The sequence below is a fragment of the Mesocricetus auratus genome, unplaced genomic scaffold (assembly GCF_017639785.1).
Source record: "Mesocricetus auratus isolate SY011 unplaced genomic scaffold, BCM_Maur_2.0 Super-Scaffold_100014, whole genome shotgun sequence".
Classification (NCBI taxonomy): domain Eukaryota; kingdom Metazoa; phylum Chordata; class Mammalia; order Rodentia; family Cricetidae; genus Mesocricetus; species Mesocricetus auratus.
Window position 1 is genome coordinate 17,927,169 of NW_024429197.1, and position 12,604 is coordinate 17,939,772.

At 48.5% G+C, this 12,604-nt stretch overlaps 1 long non-coding RNA gene across 1 annotated transcript; it reads right to left on the minus strand.

The window, feature by feature from the left end:
- Positions 1-6,216: 6,216 nt before the first annotated feature.
- LOC121143995 lies at positions 6,217-9,806 on the minus strand. Its single transcript, XR_005881317.1, has 2 exons — positions 9,635-9,806; positions 6,217-6,489 (listed from the first exon to the last, which is right to left on the minus strand). It is a non-coding gene; the product is annotated as an uncharacterized LOC121143995 (long non-coding RNA).
- Positions 9,807-12,604: the final 2,798 nt, after the last annotated feature.

The window sequence follows — 12,604 nt, forward strand, 5'->3', positions numbered from 1 at the left end:
CTTCTGTTTCCCCCTTCCAGTGGCTTCCCCTTGCCTGGTGGACACCTCCAAGTCTCTTCTCCTTGGCATTCAGAGACCCTTTGGGCTCCTCTCCAGAGGCTGAGCTAAGAGCAGTATGCCCTTCAAGATCAGCTGATGTGAGTTATACCCTTTTTGGTTCCTGGTGCCAGCAACAGCCCAGTTCAGTATTATTGCAGCTGGGAGTCTGGGCTCTGCAGCCAATCTGGCTAGGTTCAAATACAGACTCCACAATTTACCCACTGTGACCCTGGGCTAGTAACTTTGCCTCTCTGAGCCTCCATTTTCTCAGTTGCTAAACGCAGTTAATAATAGTATTTGACTTTTCTTAATTATTGTGAGGGTCGATTAAAATAAACAATATATACAAAGTACTTAACGCAGTGTTGCTCATAGTAACTAGTTCTTAATACTTGGCTAACTATTATTAAATACTACCACTAGTGTCACTTCAGCCCACATTGGTTTCTGAGTTTTTGATTTCACAAAGCCAGGGGCTCTTCTATCTGGAACTCTGTTTCAAATAGGGAAACTGGGTCTCAGAAAGGTCACACTGCTATAAGAAACTCACGGAGACTAGACAGGCACATTGCTATGCACGATATTGCTACCATAGCCACCTCCTGGGTACTTTCTTGTCTGCACATGAACTCAGCTTCAGGTAACCTGGTTTGCGTCACTGTTCAGTTTCTTTGCCAGTGGGTGTTTGGAAATAGGTGTGTGCATGTGCACAGGGGTGTGAGTAGACCAGAATTTGAGAGTGGGTGGGGCTTGCGCTATACATGCTGACAGGTGCGCCTGCGTGGCGTGGGTGAGCATGCTTCTATGCTTCTATTTACCCATGTGTGATGTGGGCGAGTAGTGTGAATGAGCACTTGCCTGCACGTGTGGCAATGGGTGCAGATGCCTGTGGGAGGGTCCCACCACACAGGTATAACTGATCTTAGCAGACTGCATCACCCAAATCTACATATTTACATAACCCCCAGCATAGTGCATGGTCCAAAGATGGGCCTAACTTAACGCAAGAGAAGTGGAAGAAAATATGGTGTGTGTCCCCAAAAGATCCAAGCATTTCCACCTCCTCAGCAGACCCATCAGCTGAGCTCAGCATTGCAGAAGGGGTGCTCCCCGGGGACCCCGTCCAGCTGGGCCATTCTGAGCCTTCTCAAATCAGGCATCAATTGCAGAACAGCTGGCTGAAGTCCTCTCATGGGGGTGGGGATGAGTGGGTGCCCTGGGACATAGCCCCAGCCTGAGGGTGGCTGCTTAAGTGGCAGTAAAGGAAACAAAAGATGAAATACATCAGCCATTGGCAGCTGTAAAAAGAGCAAAATCGCTCAGCAGAAAACCAGGTACCATCCATCATCCGGCCTTTCTCCACTTGAGCTGCTGGAACAGGAGGGTTTTTAATGCCCTCCGCTTCGTTTGCATTCTCCCAGCTACTCTCTCATGGTAGTGGAGGTTGCCAAGAAGATCTGAGTGGTTTTTTAAAGACGCTGAGAAAACCGTTTCCACCACAGAATAAGTTTGAGGGGGAGAGAAAGGGAAAAGAAAGTTTTCCGAAATAATGTGTTCCCTCTGCAGAGCGACAGCAACGAACTCTGCAGATGTATTAGCCCCATAAAAGCCAAGTGAGAAGTTTGGCCCGGATGTGCTCTGAGCTGGTGAAATGAGCAGTTCATTCGTTTTGCAGCAGAGTCAAGACCTGGATCTTTACAGAATCACTGGGGAGGCTTCAGAGGCAATCTGCAGTGTGGGCGTGACCAGGGCTTGTCACCCTATAAAACATACAGTGGGAATCAAAGTTTCTGCACTGGAGGACACCTCCAGAAGTCCCCACTAGCTTCTGGGGTGCAGCAGCAGACAGTCCAGGAAAGGGCAGCTCTTCTTCCCTTCCAAAAGTTGGGGTGAGCCATGGGTGCTGAGGCTAGGAGACTCCCAGAGAAGAAAAGCAGCTTGTCTAGGAACACACTCTGGCAGGGATCTGGCTGGACTGGAACATCTTTCCACATCCCTGGGCCACGCCGCCCTCTTTCCTCTCCCATCTATATTAGAACTGGCTCCACTCAGCAGGCACCAGGAACCTGGAACCTGGGTCAGGAGAAAGGGGAAGAAAACAATGCCAGGCATCCTGGTCCTGTCATAAAGAGGGCAGACCAGGAGGCCAGCGGGCAAGCAAATATGACGAACTCTCCAGATGCCAAGTACCAAGCTGGACGTCTTGGCACACACCTGTATCCTCAGGAGGCAAAAGGAGGGGGAGGGAGAAGAAGGAAGAGAGAGACAGAGAGAGAGAAGTGGACAGAGAGAGACAGAGACGGACAGACACAGAGACAGAGAGCTGTCCGAGCCTTCTTTGGTCTGAGCTCTGCACTTGTTGCTGTCGTCCTCATATAATGGGTCACTCACAAATGCATTGGTCTGACCAGCACTGGAAATTGCCCTCTGCTCCCACAGCTTCTCCAGCCTTATGTCTCTGTCCAGCATCCCCACATCAGTCAGGAAGGCAGTTAGGACTCAAGTGACAGCTCACTGGAGAGGACAGTCACTATGAGGTTCTGTTCCTCATTGGCTCATTGACCAGGGCCTCTGGGAGACCAGAAGTTTCATTTGTTCACGTTTGTTAGATAAGCTCTCATATTCACAAGTTCTGCAGTTGAGGAAAACCTTGAGCTTCTGATCCTCCTGATTCCACCTTACAAGTGCTGGAATTACAGCTGTGTGCCACACACCCAACTGAGATCTACAGCACCTGTGTAAGCCAGATGTAGTAACTTCACACTTGTGCTACCTAGGGATCATTGTGAGTTTGAGGCCAGCCTGGTCTACATCTAGACTCTGCAGAGAATTCCAGGCCAACCTGGACTACAGAATTAGATCCTGTCTCAAATTTTTCAAAAACTAAGCCGGGTGATGGTGGTATATTCCTTTAATCCCAACACTCCCCGGGAGGCAGAGAGAAGCAGATCTCTAAGTTTGAGGCCAGCCTGGTCTATATAGCAAGTTGCAGGACAGCCAGGACTATACAGAGAAGCCCTGTCTTGAAAAAAGAAAGAAAGAAGGAAGGGAGGGAGGGAAGGAGAAAGGAAGGGAGGGAGGAGAGGAGGAAGAGAGGGAGAGAGAGGGAGGGAGGGAGGAAAGGAGGAAGGGAGGAAGGAAATTAAACCCAAAGCCTTTCTGAACCCTTCTCAAACGCTGTCTGCCTGTGCATTGTGTCTCTTGCTAGGTTTGAAGCTCTCAAATCTTCCTCCCTCCCAAATGCCATGTGCACATCTCTATCCTGGTACCTCCGACTCTGTCTGGTGAGAGTTGTGAGTAGGGACTTAGACTAGGAGGAGAAGCATCAGTGCACTGACAGCAGGTCAGTTCATGAGAATACGCCTGATTTATTGAACTCTTACTGTGTGACCTGATGATGTTCATTTGACCTCACAATAACTCGCAAGAGGTAACCTCTAATCAATCCCCTTTTACAGAAACCAAGACTAAGACAGGTTAAGTAATACACTCCAAGTCACACAGTCAGCAGACCACAGGAGGGCCAGAGTTCAGGTCCTATAACCCAACCCTCGGGTTCTCCTTTCACCAGCTCAGCACAAGACCACACTAAAGGGTTATCAACTGTGTCACATCCCTTCAGCAACAAGAGCTTGCCAGACACCCGGAGACCTGAGGACCTGGCCTATGAGCTCCTTCCCTCAGCATCCCCAGAGCCAGATCAGTGACTCTCTGACCTGTGAATGCCTATGTCCATCCTGGACCCCAGACTAAGCTGGTGGAAGACTCTTGTCTCTCCATGGCCCCCACATCTGATCCCGGAACAAGCCCCACTTCCTCTGTTCCCAGTAGGGCTCCATTCCCGTCCACTACCTTCAGTCACCAGGGCCCTGAGGCTTCTCTTCCACCCAGGTGACACCAGACCTGGTAATGGGACACCAGCACCACCACCAGCACCACCACCACCACCACACCACCTCCCTCACTGGCCGCAAACCAGAAAACAGCCTGCTCAGCACCTTGGAGAGGCACCTACATGCCAACTCAGGTGCCAGCCTGTCCAGAAGGGAAAACACCCTCCTGCCTCCCGAGAAGCGCATCTGCCAAATCGAGAGTAGAGACTTCAGGAAAGCCTTGAGAACAGTGCAAGTTGGATCATTAAAGACCATGAGAGCCTGATAAGGCTGGCGGGAAGTGGACAAAACAGAAAAGCATGAAGGAAAGAGCAATTAGACAATTAACAACCTTGGTTCCTGGTTACCAATCACCCAAAATGCACCAGGTATTTTATGCTCATGCACTCCCCCAACCCTTTCCACTGAGCCTTCTGAGAAGATACAACGTCGTGCTGTTTAAAAGCCAAGCGTAGCTTTCCGAAGGTTACAGACAGAATGCCACTGCCGCCCTTCAACACCGCCCTTCTTCCCAAGCTCACAACACTCACCATGACCTCCCTCCAGGGCTAGTGGCCTCTGCTTCCCAATTTCCCCAGAGAAAGTTGAATCTAAGGAGGTCTTCATGGCCTCTGTTCTCTCATCTATGTAATGGGGATAATAAAATCACAAAGTGTCATGCTGTCCACAAAAAAAAAGGTTCATTTTTTTAGAATAAAGCCAGGGATGTAGGGAGACATGTCATTCTGGTAATAGTGTTATTTGTAGGATCTCCTAGGGAACATTTGTGTCATGAGCCTGTAGACTACTTGGGCTCCCTGAGGAACATATTCTCTGCCCTGTAGTATAGAAACAGCACCTGCAGTCACCTACAGAGTTCAGTCTCAACTTGTGCCTCCAGCCCCTTCTACCCATCAGAGAGAAGCCCAAGGGACCTGGAAGAGGACAGTGGATTAGAGTTCTACAATCCAACCACAGGGTTGGGGTTGGCAGTGGCACCACTGGTCAGTGAAGACTCCTGCTGAAGCAGCAGATCCCTCTGTGAATTTCAATGAGGGATTCTTCTGCATTGAGGAGGGGGCCACTGTGTAAAAGGCGGGTTTTACTTGGGGAGCTACAACCACAGAATAAGTGCTACTCAAGAGGGACAGAAATGTGGGGTCCACACACAGTGAATGTCAGTCAGTTACCTGCTCTGTGTCTGTGGCTAGGAACACTAGTTCACTAAGAAGCCATCAAAGGTACCAGGATAGAGATGTGCACACCCTTGGGAGAGATGAGGACACTAGAATCCTAAATCCAAGAGGGAACATGCAGGCCATCACGGAGCAGACAGTATTTGAAAAGCGTCTGTAAAGAATAGGAGTTCTTGAGGAGTATAGACCAGTGGTACAGTGTTCAGCTAACATGTACAAAGCCCCAGGTTCAATCCCCAGTACTGACAAGAAGGATAATGGTTCCCCAGACATTGGAAAAGGCTAGGATGAAAAAAAGGCACCCAAGGCAGAACAATAGTGTGAACTAGGCTATTGTGTGTGTGTGTGTGCATATGTGTGCATGCATGACTGTGATAGTATGAGCAAGTGTGTGTGTGTGTGTGTGTGTGTGTGTGTGGAGAGAGAGAGAGAGAGAGAGAGAGAGAGAGAGAGAGAGAGAGAGAGAGAGAGAGAGAGAGCAAAGTGTTGTCAAATAATGCAGTGTTAAGAATACAGGACATGGTGACAAGGGACACTGAGAAAGAAGTTGAGTCAGACTATATATGATTACGTGTGCTGCATTAAGGCCAATGTGGTTTTTCTTTCCCGTGACCGGAAGGTTTCAAGGACAGTGGTGTGATGTGTTACATATCTGAGGTGTAGGGGAGGTATGGACTGTGGAAGCTGTAAGAATAGAGATGGGGAATGGTTCACTCTCGACTTTTCCAAACTTCAGATACTAACCCATAGGATCAGAGGTTTCCAAACTAAGACTGGAGGGAAAGAAAAGGATAATAAAGGCATTCCTCTGATGAATGGCAAATGGATACAGAGGAATATGCCATGAGACCCAGGGATCCCTGGGGCACAGTTTAGCCAACCACGTGGATGGTGGCTAAGGACTCTCCAAGACCACCAGAGGCCTGGACTTGTGGGCCAGCTGAGACATGGGCCATGAGACCCTGGACCAACAAGAGGTTGCCTGGAGCCCAAGGGCCCAGCCACATTCTTGCAACCAGGATAGCAAATGTACTCCCTTTGCCTGCCAGTTTGATGGATTGGTGGTGTCTGCCTAAATTACTATTTGAGAAGGATTATGAGACCATAGCTGGGCCCAATGAGAAACAGAACTGAGATTTATTAACGGCATCTGTCATGTGTGCCGGGTCAGGAGGGGTAGTACACTTGCTTTATTTCCTACTTGCTTTATCTGCAGTTCATATGCAGACCCCCTGCCCAGGGTTACTGAGATGTGGGACCAGTTAGGAGAGACAACAGGTGCACGCGGAGGGAGGAGCAGCGGCCTGGCGGTCCCGGCGTGTGTTCTTGACATCCATCTGGGGGATCTGTCGGAGCATCAGCCTGGGCATGCTGGCTCATACCTGTATTCCCAGCAGAGACAGGAAAATCAAGTTCAAGGCTAGCCCAGGCTACCTAGAGAACCCCTGTCTCAAAGCAAACAAAAATTAGGAAAGGCAGCAGACAATACTTCCATCTCTAGCACTGAGCAGTAACCCTTGTGCTGGCCCCTAACATCTTAAACAGCACCTTAGAAACCGTCTTTCAAAATCCATGGCCCATAGACCTTAGCCAGGTGCTAGAGTACCAACAAAGCCATGTATATAGAGGTCAAGAGATAGGAGCCGAAGGAGCTGGAGGCCATGGATAGGAAGCCATATAAAAAGTCAGGTGGGTGCGGAGGTCACCTATAATCGCAGCACTCTGGAGACAGAGAGAAGGGATCCTCAGAAAAAGCTGGCTAGTCAAACCAGCAGGAATAGATATCACCTCTATAAATAAGTAGAAAGCACATGAAATCAGATGTGAAGCTCCCTAGCTTCCACACCAAAATCCTCTCCCAACATTCGTTGTATTGTATAATCTTTGAGTCTGGTTAATCAATTTTAGAATGTAATTCTTTCATTTGCAACACTGTTATAATAAAAGGTTTTTGTTGGTTTTTTTAGATAGATAGATAGATAGATAGATAGATAGATAGATAGATAGATAGATAATATGGCCCTACAGTAGCCAAGGCCTGAGTTGATGTCTGTGGCTCCTGTTGCAACAGAGGGCCATGTGGTTTCCGGGGTCTGATCAGTCACCTAAGACCATGTTAGTGCCCAGGGGTCATGATGCATCCAGGGCCATAGAGATCTAAGTGGCACATATTGCTGCTATCTGATGCTGTGGTGACCTCTGGGCCAGGGTTGCTGCTGGGGGCCCTGTCTGGGTCTGTGGCCCTATAGCAGCCAGCGTCTTTGCTGATGTTCATGGCTCCTGTTGCCATGAGGGTCATGCAGATTCCAGGGGTCTGTACTGCTACCTGAGGCCTTGTTGGTGTCTGAGGGCTGCCCTACCACCAGGGCTATGCTTATCTGGGTGGCCTGTGCTGGTGATGTCTGGACCCAGGACACAGTGTGGTGTGTGTTGAAGTCCATGGCCCATGTTGCCACTGAGGGCCATGTGGATATCCAGGGTCAGGTTAATAATCTAAGTCCATGTTGGTAGCCTGGTGCCATGTTGCATCCACTGCCATACAGATAAAAGAGGCGCATACTACTATCTGGTACCATAGTGACATCTGGACCAGAGCTACAGCTGAGGGCTACATCTCGGTCCATGGCTCTACCATAGACAGGGTCTGTATTGATATCTGAGGTTCCTGTTATCATCAGAGGTCGTGTAGATGCCCGAGACCTGGGGCCCTGTTGGTATTTGAGGGCCACACTGCCAATCTGAGTGGCCTGCACTGCCCCCTGGGGCAATGGTGACATCTAGACCTGGCCGCTGCTAAGACCGTGTCTGGGTTTGTGATCCTACCACAGCCAGGGTCTGTGTTGAAGTCTGAGGCTCATGTTGCCACCAAAGGTTACATGGAAGCCTGGGGTCACAACCTGTGGCCTGGTTGGTTTCCGGGGGCTATACTGCCGCCACAGCCAACCTGATTTGAGTGGCCTGTGCTTCCACCTGGAGCCAGAATGTCATCCGGGCCCACACTGCTGCCTAGGGCCATGTCTGAGTCCGTGGTCCTGCTGCAGCTGGGTCTGTAGATGTCTGTGGCCCATGTCACCTCAGGGGACCACAGGAACCAAGCATAATGAAATCAGAGGGCCTTGCTGAGCCAGCCCTGCCCTTTGCTGGCCCTGGTTTAGTTGGCCCTGCCCCTAGCTAGACAATGGAATAAGAGAGCCGGCACCCAACACTTGGAAGAGATGGCCCCATCCATCACCACAGGTATGGGAGAACTGACCCTGATGGCAGTGTGTAGGGGAGCTGGCTCCACCCCTCACCTGAGCGAGGCAGCCCCAGTGGCCTGGACTAACCACATCAACTGCCACCCAGGCTCACAGATGGGCCTTGGGTTGGCCCATCCTAACATCTATCCCATGTAGGACCTGTTGAAGCTCCTGAAGGGACTGGTCCTGTAGAATGATACCTGCAAGATCTCCATGACTCAGGGTAGCCACAGGATATCCAAGAGGAGTTTCAGTGAGGATCCAGTGAGGATGGTGCACCAGAAACCAGAGGTCTTGAACAAGACCAGTGACTCATTGCAATGAACATTTACAAACAAAGCTGACTGGACAAAAGGGTACACTGTGTGGCACACTGCAGGTCCCAACGCCACCAGGACAAAGGAGGAGGTATAGGAGAGGTGGGAAAGATGGTGGAGTGAAGAGTTTGTTTTGTTGAGGGGGGTGTTTTTGTTTGTTCACTTATTTTGTTTTTATTTATTTTTATTTTCTGCTGGGCGGTAGTGGCTCACGCCTTTAATCCCAGCACTCAGGAGGCAGAGGCAGGCAGATCGCTGTGAGTTCGAGGCCAGGCTGGACCGACAGCCTCCAAAACAATACAGAGAAACCCTGTCTCGAAAAACCAAAAAAAAAAAAAAAAACAAAAAACAAGAAGACATCTGATGCCAACTTCAGGTCTCCACGGGCATGAACATTCACGTGCATGGACATATGGACATATGCATGCAAAAACTGAAGAAGAAAAGAAAAGAAGGAAGGAAGGAAAAAAGAAGGCCACAAAAACTGTGAAAGGGAGGTCCTCTTGCAGAGGACCTGGGTTTGATTCCCAGCACCTACGGTAGCTTGAAACCACCTGTAGCTTCAGTTCCAAGGGCTCCAGCTCCCACATCTGATCTCTGCTGGCACAAGCGCACACATGGTGTACATACATACATGAAGGCAAAACACTCAAACACATACAGTAAATCTTTAAAAAGATACTGTAAAGGGTATCGTTGAGGTTGACCATCCTTCCCTTGGGACCAGTGAGGAGCTGCAGGCCTGTAAGCACCTCAGCACTCTGCAATCTCTCAAAGAGATCTACACTCCCAGAAAGGTTTTAATCATCACCCAGATGAGGGAGTAATGAGGGGTAATTGAATCCTGCTGGATGAAGAGCATCTACGCATCTCAGTAGGAGGTGAACTTCTGGAGGTACCAGCTGACTGCTCCACAGTACAATCTGTTTACCCTTTTAAAATGTCCTCCACCAGGGTACAGTGGCACACACCTGTAATCCCAACAATCAGGAGGCTGAAGCCATCATATCCTGTGTTCCGGAGTGGGCTGTATAATGAGGCCCTGCTTCGGAAAGTTGTCCTCCAATCTGGAGTGCAAACTTGGGGCTACTTTCTAATATTAGAGCTCTTGGAAATCCAATTGGCATTTTTTCTTCTAAGAATGTTCTGAGGGACAAAGGAGATAGCTCAATCAGTAAATTATTTATAAGCACAAGGATGTGAATTCAGTTCCCAGAATCTACATTTTAAAAGTTATATGTGGAGTGAGGTTAAGAGCACTTGCCCTGTAATCATGAAGACCTGAGTTCAAACCCCCAGCACCTACAGAAAAAGCAGGGTTGTGGTGCGTCTGATGAAGACATGCCATTTGCATGCATGAAACTGTTAGAGAATAAATAAAAGACAGTCTATTAAAAAGTACCAAGAAGCCAGGCATGCCTGTAAGCCCAGCAGTAGGAGTCCAAGACAACTGGCTTCTGAGAGCTTGCTAGCCAGGAAAGTGAGTTCCAAGCTAGTTTAGTGGGAAAGCCTGTCTCAAAGCAACAAGGTAGGCAGTAATAGAGGAATACACCCCATACCCAGCCCGGGACACCACATATGTACACATAGGTACATTCCTACACACACACACACACATTCATATGCATTCAACACACACACACACACACACACACACACACACACACACACACACACACTCAAAAAACAAGCCAGACATGGTAGCATACACTTGTAATACTGGCATTACAGAGGGAGAGTCAGGTAGATAGACTAGCTAAAGTAGTAAGCTCTAGGTCCTGGTGAGACATCTTGTCTCAAAAAAAGAAAAAAAGATGGATGTCATCTGAGGATCAACACTAAAGACTGTCCCCTGGTCCACACACACACACACACACACACACACACACACACACACACACACACACTAACTACTCTTATTTCCTCTGTGCCTCAGCCTCCTCATCTGTAAAATGAAGGTAACAGTGGCTCCTGACTCCCAGTTACTAGACTGACTAAATGAATATACATTAAACAAAAGAGAACCTACAGGACATATCAAAGAAACTAAACCAAAACGGATGATGTGAATGTAAGACAGAAAAACGGAGAACTTTGAAAACACAAAGTTATGGACCCAGTTGGTAGAGTACAGTCAACATGCATGAAGCCCTTAGTTCAATCCCTACTACCACTTAATCTGGGCATAGTACCACACAGCTGTAGTCCTATCCCTTAAAGAGGTAGGTGCAGCAAGATCAAGAGTTCAAGGTCATGCTCTGCTACAAAATGAATGAGTTTAAGACCAGCCTGGGATACATGAGACCTGGAGGGAGGAAGGGCAGGCAGACAAACAAGCAAGCAGACAGACTGGAGAGATGGCTCAGTGATTAAAAGCACTTGCTACTTTTCCAGAGGACCCAAGTTTGATTCCCAGCACCCACACAGTGGCTCACAACCATCTGTAATCCAATCTCATGCTCATGGAATCAGACACCTCCCTAAAGCCTCCCTGGGCACCAGACATTCGTATAATGCAAACTTGCATGCAAACAAAACATTCATACACATAAAATACATATTTTAATTTTTAAAAAAGGAAGGCAGGAACAAATTACTTCACTGTCACCTGAAGAGGTACTTGTGGCTCTGTCTATGGTTTAGAAGAATCCAATGAGCACACTAAGCAGGTTCACACACCAATGGTTTGGGGAGGCATGGAGTGCAAATTTGGGGGTAATGAGTTGATTTCTAGATGTGTTTGTAGATATGAACTTCTGCAAGGAACTATCCAGCTTGTTAGCCTGGAGAGAGAGTCCAATTAGGTATAAGAAAACTGTATAAAAATCTTCCCAGCCAGGCAGTGGTGGTACACGCCCTTAATCCCAGCACTCGGGAGGCAGAGGCAGGTGGATCTCTGTGACTTCGAGGCCGGGCTAGACTGACAGCCTCCAAAACAATACAGAGAAACCCTGTCTCATAAAACCAAAAAAAAAATCTTCCCCATCCTAGACTTCAGGTCCCTCTCCCACATCAAGGCTTCTGAATTCAGGTCCCTGCTGCCCTCTCCTCGACTGTTTCAAGGCTCAAGGTCACTGATCCTCCTAAGTGACTCCAGAGAAAGCCTCCAAGAATCCTGGGAGAAATCCACCCTCTGGCCTTCAGGGTAGATTATGAAGAACAAGATATTGGATCCATGTCTCAGCAGCTCCTCCATTTCTGGGACACTTGGGTTTCTTCAATCCTCCTAGGTTTGATGGCAAGAAGTAAAGGCTAAGTCAACAAGAAAGAAAGGTCTGAGACCCCAGATGACAGACTTCCTGTTGACTGTTAAACACTCCACTTCTACAGGCCGATGACTAGCCAGGATACTGAGTCCAAAATGTTTCTCTATGGGAGAATCAAATGTCTTTGGAAAAACAGAGCAAACCCCCTCGGTGGCTTAGTCGTTATGAGCACTTGCTGCTCTTCCAGAGGACCCAAGTTTGATTCCCAGCACCTACACAGTAGCTCACAACCATTTGTAACAATAGTCACAGGGGATCAAACACCTTCCTATAGCCTCCTTTGACACCAGGCAAGCACATGGTACAGACATACATGCAAGCAAAATACTCATGCACATAAAACACACTTTTAATTTTATAAAAGGATGGATGAATGGTTAGATGGGTGGGTGGGTGGCTGGATGGGTGGGTAGATATATGGGTGGATGGTTGGGTGGGTGGATGGATGGATGGATGGATGGATAGGTTGGATGGGTGGATGGGTGGCTGGTAGAGTGAATGGGTGGATGGATGCATGGATGCATGGATGGATGCATGGATGGGTAGATGTATGGATGGATGTATGGTTGGGTGAGTGAGTGGATGGATGAGTGGGTGGGTGGATGGATGGATGGATGGATGGATGGATGGATGGATGGATGGGTGAGTGGATGGTTGGGTGGGTGTGTGAGTGGG